This window comes from Nicotiana tomentosiformis, chromosome 7, assembly GCF_000390325.3.
Source record: "Nicotiana tomentosiformis chromosome 7, ASM39032v3, whole genome shotgun sequence".
NCBI lineage: Eukaryota > Viridiplantae > Streptophyta > Magnoliopsida > Solanales > Solanaceae > Nicotiana > Nicotiana tomentosiformis.
Genome location: NC_090818.1, coordinates 94587960 through 94598684, shown reverse-complemented (window position 1 = coordinate 94598684; position 10725 = coordinate 94587960). Strand labels below are relative to the sequence as shown.

General features: G+C 35.1%; 1 long non-coding RNA gene across 13 annotated transcripts; it reads left to right on the top strand.

Moving 5' to 3' along the window:
• The first annotated feature begins 289 nt into the window (after positions 1 to 289).
• Positions 290 to 5437, top strand: LOC104112803 (uncharacterized). Of its 13 annotated transcripts, none has more exons than XR_004511254.2 (5): positions 290 to 445; positions 583 to 776; positions 1193 to 1291; positions 1394 to 1476; positions 1740 to 5437. It is a non-coding gene; the product is annotated as an uncharacterized lncRNA (long non-coding RNA). The 13 variants fall into 13 exon arrangements; XR_001972597.3 differs by having other exon boundaries at positions 1193 to 1830; positions 2369 to 2452; positions 3014 to 5437; XR_001972595.3 differs by having other exon boundaries at positions 1193 to 2452; positions 3014 to 3095; positions 4969 to 5437.
• The last annotated feature ends 5288 nt before the right edge of the window (positions 5438 to 10725 follow it).

The window sequence follows — 10725 nt, the reverse complement described above, 5'->3', positions numbered from 1 at the left end:
CCGTCTCTACTCTTACCTACATCAGATGTGTAATCTTTATGTTCTAACTAGAATTAGTGTAATAAGAAATTAATTTCTTATTAAATACTCGTGGAATGGGGAGTAGGTTAAGACTTTAATCTACGAAGCTCTAGGCAAAGTAATTCGCGGTGCATTATTTTATTAATCTATAAATGCGATAAAGACTTTGGAACTAAAAATTCAATAATTACTAATATTTAGGTACAGTGTACGAATACAGGGATGAACTGTTGTACAAAAAGTAATATAAATTATATTATTATAAACTTTGGCCTATTCGATTGGTGAATACACATGGATTCCACCTCTCTTTAGCAAACTCACGTGTAGCAATTATACAACATTAATTTGGGTCTTCTCTAACCTTCCCTGGGATTTTCCTTCGCTACTCCTTTCCTACTTGGAAGTACTATCTCTCCGTTTGGTGAGTTTTCCACATGTTTTCTGCGCTTATCTCTCTTCGTTAGTTTTTTAGTATCAAATCTATATGTTTTGATGAGTTGCTTCTCTCTATTGTCAGTTTGTCACTCTTTTAAAGTGTAAATTTCTTTTCCTTTGAAGGTCTTTGATGGCGTCAAAAGGATCTATTATGGGGTGCATGTGTTTTGTTTTCTATAATTGAGTTTCCCGATACTCCAGCAAAGAAGAGAAAAAGCCAGTTTTGGCATCAAGGGTTCAAATAGAAGTTCCAAGAGTAGTAGTTTTCCTCAGATAACTACTGATAGTGATCTTTGGGTGGAGGCTCATATTTAGAGGTAAGGATGAACTTCTCAATTCAGGAGTAAATTATAAGAGTTTTTTTGTGATTACTTTGGTGGTGACTGGTAATTAGATAATATATCTTTCTTCTTCTTTGTTTTAATTGAATAGAACGGGATAGGCGAAGAAGTCTTTTTGCTCTACTGGGTTTCCCTTCTTCTTTCTTACCATTGATCCCTTTCGCCCTCCATTTTTGGTTTGGATTTATAATTTCTTCATTATGGTCTTTGTTTTCACGATTCTACTGCATTTATCACTCTGTCGAGGTTTCTCTTTTGTTTCTTTCTTTATTGCTACTTTTTGTTGCTTATAGGAGTTTGATGGTCATTTGTTAGTAGCTCCCTTCTTTTGGGGGTTATTTTGTTGCTTAATTTTGTCAATGCATATTAATATTTGTGCCTCATTTTCACAGGGATATCTTTATCTAGCAGAACTGGATGTCACACTGATAGTGATCTTTCTTTGGGTTGTTCTTGTGGAGGAAATTCACCTTGCGATTCCTTAAAGCTAAGTGAGTATACTTGAAATGTAGTAACTAGGCGTAGAACTATACTCTTTTTCTTTTTGTTCCCATAGAACCACTTGCAGCAGATTTGTCATTCTCCTTTTACAGGGTTTCCAGGACGGGATTCTTATTGTTGCTGAATATTTCTATAAAAGAAATCCAGTTCTAATTTCTAATGAGTAATCCTTAAAGTATGCCAGTTGATCCTTTTCCTATGTTGTTGCATAATTTTTATACATTCTCTGATCTTTAATAGTTGAGACAAAGATCAGATGCATACTTATCTTCTAATTTCTTATGATAGCCAATGTGATCAAATGCTCTGTATTATGTGATTTTAGTTTTACTACTGTATTCCTACACAACTAATGCATATATCCACGAATGTGTAAATGTTGTATAAATTGCCTTCTTTTCCCTTTGGCTACTGATTCTCCTACTTTGCTTTGGTAAGTGATATACAGGATATAATTATTTTCGCTTATGTCATGGAGACTTTAGGAGTGCAAATAGTTATGGAGTCTATGCATATACTAATATATGATGTAAGTTAGCCGAGTTTCTATTACATTGAGATGTATGTTCTATGTGTAATTGAAAGATTATATCATTTCTTACAATGCTTCCTCCTAATTTCTACACTAATGAGTGTCGACTTGACCTTCTATATGAGGATGAGTTCAACCTTACATCTCTCTTGCTATTAGAATGTAATAGGGGTATGCTGTAATTTTGGAAACGACATGAGTGGTAATAGTTCCTACACGAGAGTGCTAATTTGGTGTCTCTTTATGTTTATCCGTGAACAGTTTTTGCGTTTTCTCCTCATGATATTATTTATATTAGAAAAAGAAGTTTATTATCTTGGGATTTTTCTCAATCATTTCCATATGAACCGAGTCTCTATTGGACCGTGCATGCCTAAATCTGATTTGAAATAGGATGGAAGTAGTTTGGTTGAGTATCCAAGTTTTGATTTTGAACAATTAGTGAAAGTATGCAGTGAAGTTCAGATATGACTTCGGTTTGTAATGTGCTCCTTTATGTTTTAGTATTTTGAGAATATTTTTAACTTCTATGTAGTACATTAGTTGCACTTCCTAAGCAGTTGGACTATATGTATTTTGCCATGGGAATAGGTGATGTGTGGCACGCCTCAATTTTGTGGTAGGTTCTCTTTCATTGTTTAGAAATATCTAGATTAGTATGCACTGAGCAAAATCCAACACTGTGCAATTAAATATAGTATTAAACTATAAATATGCTTGTGTTTCTCTATTTGTGAGGTAAAATTCATTTCTATTCTAACTTCTTATGCTTGAGAACAAAGGGAGAGTTAAACAATTTACTTGGTAAGTATGGATAATGTGAATGAAAATGCGGTTTCATCAGGATTACTAATCTTAAGTCTTAATTGCCACTAGATTTGTATAAAATCTAGATTAGTTTAACCTTTCTCCACCTATGAAGGAATGCACCATATTGGTATCATACTCATCTATAGTACGAAACATACATAATTTTTATAGTTTTGACAGGATCAAGGTCCCCAAACAGTGAACATCAAGTTTTTGTAAAAATGCTTATTTAGATGTTTCAATTGGACAACATGCACATATGACTAAAGAATCTAAAATTAAGAGAATCATCCTAATAAGTCGTAAAATCCTTCAACTCTATTTGACTTTTTGCTAACTCTGCCCTACTACATGGTTCTTTATTTTGCAGTAAATTGAAGGCCACTGGGACTCTATTTAAATGAAGAATAAAGGGGGGAAAACTCATTGTAATTTCCCCTTATTCGAGTTGGGTAATTATCAACCCCCTCCCCCCTCCTATATTAATCAAGAACGTGAATATAAAGACACTTCTTTAATCTCTATAAAGATTGACAATAAGTAGGATTCACAAACAATTTAGCATCTTGATCAAATCAAATAAGCTAATGAATACACCACTTGATAACAAGGAAATGACCAGTCATATATTTTAGAAATCTCTTTCTTTCTAGCTAATTTTAGTGGGTCTTGAAATTTCTTGGTGTGTAAGAGAGACGACAATATATAAAATTAGGTAAGTTTAACAATTGCTAATGTTGTTTGCACTAAGTTAAGTTCAATGCACATTAATTTTTTTTAAATAAATCTTACTTTGAAAGCAATTAATTTTATTCAAGTTAATATATACCTTTTCATTTATTTATTCCTAAGCGAATCTATCCTAATTTTAGGTGTGGCAATAGTTGGGGAACCTGTGAGGAATACTTTGAGACCAAATATATTAAATAATTAGCATTTGTCTTCAAGACGACTACAAATTAAACTAAATCATCCATGTCTTGTGTCTTTTCTGCACAAAGAAGATAGCTTGTCAATGTTATGTTTGGCATAAGCTCTTATATTGTTTGTTCTCCCATTTGGTCTTTGTGAGTGAGAGTTTGGAACTTAAAGTAACATCTACTTCTAGAGTTACGATTCTTAGTTCATGTTGTAGTTAAGCTATCCTCTCATTAAGTAACTCTTTTATAGTTTCTTTGAGTTGTTTCTCCTTTTGTTCAGTATATCAATCCATTTAGGTGAGGCGCATGGTATTTTGAAGGAGAAGAATGATGGAAGTTTTCCCATTCCTATTTTTCTATACCCTGTCATTGTACATTCATCAAGAGTTCACCTCCCAAGGTGCCGATGAAGGTTTTGCCTTTGGCATCGAGTGGGAGTGGACACTACTGATGTATGTACTCATTTTAGATGAAACTCTGAAATATATAGAGCTAATATGTATTTTATCTATAGCATTAGATGCGCGTTGATAAGCTGGTAAGAGCGTTTTAATTTCGGCGAACCTTATTGAATTTTTGAAAGTCCACAATTTTTGTAAAGGTTTGGCTATCTTGTGTAGAAGAGGATGTTTAGAAGAAGATGTTATTTTAACATTAGAAGCTATGAATAGTACCTATTCTGTTTTGGTAGTATCTTCAGTTTCTTATACAGGATATGGAACAGAAAAAGCTAATTTCTTACCAATCATTACTCCACCTATTTTGAAAATTACGTGTGTATATACTTTTTATGTACTGAGACACTTTCTTACTTTCTATTTTTCTGTCAATTTTTGGGAGTAAGGATGGCTTAAAAGTTGAATTGTGTGGGAGCTACTTACCAGGCCAACCGAAAAATAAGTTAAAGTATTATATATGGTTAACTGAAAAATAAGTTAAAGTATTATATATGGCTAACTGAAAAATAAGTTAAAGTATTATTTATGGCTAACTGAAAAATAAATTAAAGTTGATTGCACGGGGGTAAAGCTTTTCTGGAGGCTAAATTACTTGGATAAGTTAGGAACAAACTGAAATTAGATTTCCAAAAAATTCATTTTTATTGTAAAGCTTCAGTCTTACAAGTGAAGCAGTTAAGGCTTTCAAAACTTTTTCAGCGAGTGAAAAAGTGTAAATAATTGTTTAACAATCTGCAGGCATTCCTTCCTTATGTTTAATATCAGAAAGATGTATATGAATGATGTAAGATTTATTTAATGTTTAGTATGGTGAAATGAGAATTTTTTTCAAGTCATTCATGCTTTTAATATCCATGCTGGCATTTGTTGTTGTTTCTTTTATATTCAAGTTAATAATTTTGTGATTGTGCGACTACCTAACTTCTACTGTATTGTGTGATTGTTAGTTATACATTCCCTTGCTTGGAAACATTAGTTCCTATATTGTTTACTGCTCAAGAGTGTGGAAGAAGTCACATTTGGCGCCAAAATCTGCACGAGCTGCTTGCTGATCATTATGATCCACTCTCCTTGGTTCCTTGCACACAGTCATCCTGGATAGAACGAGATATTTTTTTTTCTTTTTTTGCTGAATTACAGGAAATTGTTGACCAAAAGCTTATGCAGAGAGAGAGGGGTCTAGAATAAAATTGGCAAGTTGATGTTGATGATTTTTTCTTAAGCATAATTTGCCATTGTTCTTGATGATACAACGACTTTGCTGGATTTCATAATGTTGAAGTTATGTCAGAAGGTAACAGAATGTAAGAACTGTAACTCTATAAGAAGTTTATGACTTTGTTCATGTTGGGCTCGTGCTTTTGCACGTGTTTCTCCTTACTAGTCTATCAATAAGTAAGAGTTGGTTGGTACTGTTTTTTGGCGTATAAGGATTTCAATTTTATTAAATGTGAAACACGCCGAGGTCTTCTGAGATATGTGGAAATGGTTCACTTTTTTATTTTAATTTTAATACTTGTCACTGCCGATAAAAACTTACTCGGTTTGATATTTACATCAAACGTTTCAGGTTATCATGATTAATAGAATGTGAATAGACCATGATTGAAAAGCTGAGTAAGAATAGAATTTGTGTGTAATTATATAATTTGGCATGTTGCCCGGCCAAGTAGTTACTTGGATGAGATGGGTAGATGACATCTTTTAAAACATAAATTGCGAGATTTACCTTCAAGTTTTAAATATTGTATAGGAGACTTTCTTGTTAAATTAGTGTTAATGTGAAGTTGATGGGGAAGGTTAAGTCACCAACCCCAAGTTTTATTTATTATGATTTCACCACACTATAAAAAATATAACTATTATCAAAATAAAAATAAAGAACCAAAACCCACTTCTTCATCGTCTTCTTCTTCTTAAGTTTAGCATTATTGCCTCTTTTAGCTCGTATTTTTCTCCATTTTTTGAATAGAGCTCAGCTGTACATTCTCCCTTCTTCCACCTTTCTTGTAAAAGTTATATTTTTTAGCCCATCAATAGCGAGTTCCATTTGAAGAGGAAGCGAAAATTTGTAGATTTTAAGGTTGATTTGGCAGTACATTGGATTGAAAAATACTTCTAAGGAATATATTTTATCCTCAGCTTAGCTGATAAGTGGTTAAATATCTTCTTCGTCGTCATTGTGTACATCAGGTTCTATAGATTGTAGCCCCAAATCGACCATTAGTTTATAATCAACCCTTTGGGAGCTGATAAGTAGGAAGACTATATATTAGTATATGTATAACAACCCAATCGGTCGTTCTAAGTTCTAGCATTTCGGTGGGTGATTTGAGGCTGTGAGTAGCTTCATATGGCGTATTATGGCATACGAGTATGATTGGTTTTAATTTATGAGATGTTCGGAAGTGGTTTGAAAGGGCAATTCTTAATTTGAAAGCTTTAAGTTGAAAGAGTTGACCGAAATTTGACTTCTATGTGAACAACTCCGGATTGGTGATTTGAAGTTTGCAATAGGTTCGTATGATAGTTTTAGGTTTGACAATATGTTTGGTTCAAGCCTCGGGTAGCCCGCGGTTGATCTGACGCTTCTAGCCGAAAGTTGAAATTTTGAACTTATGAAAGTTTGAAGATTTTTGGTTTGAGGTGTGATTCTTGGTTTTGATGTAGTTATTAGTGTTTTGAGACTTTGGATAAGTTTGAATAAGGTATACGGACTTGTTAGGATGATTGAACGGGGTCCCGAGGGGCTCGAGTGAGTTTCATAATAATTTCAGATCATTCGGAGCTATGTTGAGTTGCTGGTTTCTGTAGTCAGTGGTATGTATCGTGATCACCGGGAGTAGCCGCGCGACCATGAAGAAGAAATGGAGGCAGCATGAATTTTGTGTTACGCGATCGTAGAGGATGAGTCGTGATCGCGGAGAGTAGATTGGTGGTAAAACGCGGTCACGAAGTGTGAAATGCGATCGCGTAGTAGAGAGGAAGTTTGGCAGGTTGGCTTGCACGTTCGCCGGCAGATTCGTGCGTTCGCGTAGAGGTGCGGTCAGATGGCTTGCGCTATGCGGAGCCTCGGTCGCGTTCTTGTAGAAGGACCGAAGGCCTAGGTCATTTTGTTCATTGTGATCGCGTGGGTATTGGCCGCGATCGCGAAGGGTATCTGGTTGTCAGGGGTATTTATGTCAAAATTTTGGAAAATTGTTCTTTTTTCACTATTATGAGTTTTGAAGCTCAGGATTAGGTGATTTTAGAAATGGATTTCACCCATATTTTAAAGGTAAGTAATTTCTACTTTGTTTTGACTAAATATCATGATTCCCTTTAGATTTCTATACCTAAAACATGAAATTTCAAAGTAAAATATGGGAGTTTTGTCAAAAACTTTAGAGAGTGTAGTTTGAATTTTTGACCACCGATTTGGACCCGAATTTGGATACTATTTATATATTCTCTGCAAGTTGCGGGTCAATGGGATTTGGTATTGGTTTCGGATTTTGGGCATGCGGGCTCGAGTTGACTTTTGTTGATCTTTTGGGAATTTATCAAAGATCGAGGCCTTATGGATTGGGATCGCTTCCTATAGAATTTTTTAACTTTTTTGAATAATGTTTGGCTTGAATTTGCGTGATTGAAAGGTTTGAATGAGGTTTTGACGTGATTTGAGATTGAAGACTAGTCGGATAAAGTAAGTATTTTGCCTAGCTTTGGTTAGAGGTAATTTTTCCTCATAAGCGATATTGTTTGCTACATGCGAGGATGATGTATATGTATGGTGACAAGCGTATATGTATGTGCCATGGTTATTCATGCTTGGGTAGATTCTAGATTACTTTACGCCTTGTTTGATTGTGTGTTCTACTTGTTCTATATATGTTTTACTTGATTGAATGACTACGTGAGCACCATAAGCCATGCTAGAGATAATATTTAGGTTAATGATACATTATTTTGAGCATGAAGAGCTATTCTTCAGATTATTGATGTACTTGACTTGGACGTAGTCACACATATATTATGAACACACATCCATACTATTAATCTTGTGATATGCCTTAAACTGTTGTATGGCTACTTGAGTTTCATTATCCATGTTAAAGACTATGATTGGGTTTTTGATGCTTATTTGGGTACGATGATTATTTTGATGATGGATTACATGTTGAGTCCACAGTCATACGTACACATAGGCATATGTAGAGTTCATCTCTTGTATACATACATATATCCATGCATGGTGATTCATCCGTCCACATGCATTATATATGTTTATCTCCTATTCATATGCATATATTCCTACATATGGTTCTCTGATATGGACCGAGGTTATGGCACGTGATATTGTTATTATTATAGCACGAGGTTTCTGCCACGAGGTTATGGTGATATTGGCATAATTATAGTGGGGTTTTTACCGTGCAGCGTGTGGATATGTATCCATCATGCTAGGATCTCCCTCTCATATTTCTCTCTTGATGGCGTATACGGAGCTTGTGAGAAACCAATAGGTAAATGGTTGATTGTGATGTGGGATCCTATGTGATGAGTTATTGAGTATAAAGATGGAAGCTTTGACCATTCAAGTGAATTCTTTGTGCGTATTCATGCATTTTATATGCTTTATCATGCATATCTTCTATATATGCTAGTTGATGCATTATACATTGCATGAGACTTGTTAGTGAGTTGTTGCACACTTGAAGGGTGTCCGATTGAGGTAAAGAGCTAGTCATCATCATACATTAATATGTTGGACTCATGTAAAAGACTTCATATAGATGCCATTTAGAACAAATATGGAATCGAACACTACCATGTATAGACACTTTACATTCGTCTAGAGGTATTTCAGTACATGATACTTGGTGCATGTCTCTTTAGTATGAGCGATATTGGTGCAAGTTGTACTTGTCGTGACCTGTTTAATTGGAAAAGCATGCTTATTACCTCTTCTACCATTATGCACCTTTATTATTGACATATGCTATTCTATGACTGTTCCTTGGATGCTTCTCTATACTATATATGATATTGAGTTGTTCAAGACATATAAAGTGAGTATCTTTAGACTTAGAACCTCGTCATTACTTCACTGAGGTTAGTCTTGATACTTACCGAGTACATGAGGTCGATTTTACTCATACTATACTTCTGCACCTTGTGTGCAAATTTTGGGAGCTAAACTATGGGTTAATGACGAAGGCTAGCATTAAAGATGTACCAGCATTCCAGATAAAAGCTACCACTTGTTCATGATAGTTTAGGGTTCATACTTCTCTTTATGTATATTCAAACAAATATTGTACTTTTTTCGTACCAGCATTGTAATCTAAATCATAGTGGCTCAGTACTACCAAGTTTGGGATAGTTTTATTGATTTCCTCTATCTTGTTAGATATTTATTGATGATTATCCATTCGAGTTATGTTATATGCTATTTGACTTACCTATCAATTTAGATTAAGTGGCATCATGACTAGGTGAGATTATGGGTCGTGACAGATTGATATCATAGCTCTAGATTCATAGGTTCAACGAGTCATGAGTAAGTGTCTCGTAGAGTCTTGCGGATCGGTATAATGATGTCCATAATTATCTTCGAGCGCCCACAAGTCATCATGGAACACATCCCTTTTTGTCTTTCCTTATCGTGGTACTTTATTTCAGTTTAAAGTCTATATCTTCGATTTCTTTCCATTCATTTGTATGTAATGTAGAGTACTCGATATCAGTTGTGCACCGACCATTGGCGATGTTGTGGATAGCTGCGAGGTGTGTTTATGTGTTGTGAGGTAGGCCAGTCTGGAGAACTTGAGGCCAGGTATAGATCACAGTTGTAGCTCGGCAAATTCAGTCATATGAGTATGTAATTTTTGTCTTTTATGTCTGGTAGTGTTCTTAGTAGTTGTATTGTTACCTCAGTGAGTGGAAAGATAGTTGTGAGATAAGTATTATACGTCTAAGAACTACACTTAGGTAGTTTGGATGTGATGAGAAGGATTTGCTTGAGATGTAGAAGGAAATATGGATGGTTGCTTATTGTGTTGATGTATAATACTGTCTTAAGTTGTGAGTGTGTTGATGGAACTTTTAGTTGTTCATTTGTGGAATGAAGTTGATTCTCATATCTTGTTGACGAGTGTAGACTCGGGAGGCTCAACTCATTACATAGTGGTTGTAGCCATGGTAAGGGCATAGAAAGATGTCGATTTGAGGCTAAGTAGGCGGGTTATCTCTTGTGAGAAGGTTTGAGGTTGTATGATTCTTATGACATACCTATGAAGAGTTTTCCATTTTATCCAGTGGAATGCATGTACTATAACTATAGTTCGGATCACTTGAGGAGATTGGAACGACCGTCACGGGGATGAGTAAGAATTGGTAGATAATTTGGAATGTGTTATGACTAGTGCTACATGACCTTAGGAGGAATTCAGCTAAATAACTGTGCGAGATCATGGTGTTAAGAAGGAAGAGTATTGTGGTTATCCGATGATTCGTTATGTGGATTCAAGCCAAGTAGGGGAGCTTACAATCGACGATTAGGTCATATGGGCATGAGTTATTGTAGTTTCCGGACTAGGATATGCTTGTGGATTAGCTATGATTTGAGAAGGGTGGCATCGGGGTTGATTTGATCAAGGAATTTACTGGATGCATGATGTATTATGCTTTATTAATATATGGAGATTGTGGAATAACTCATG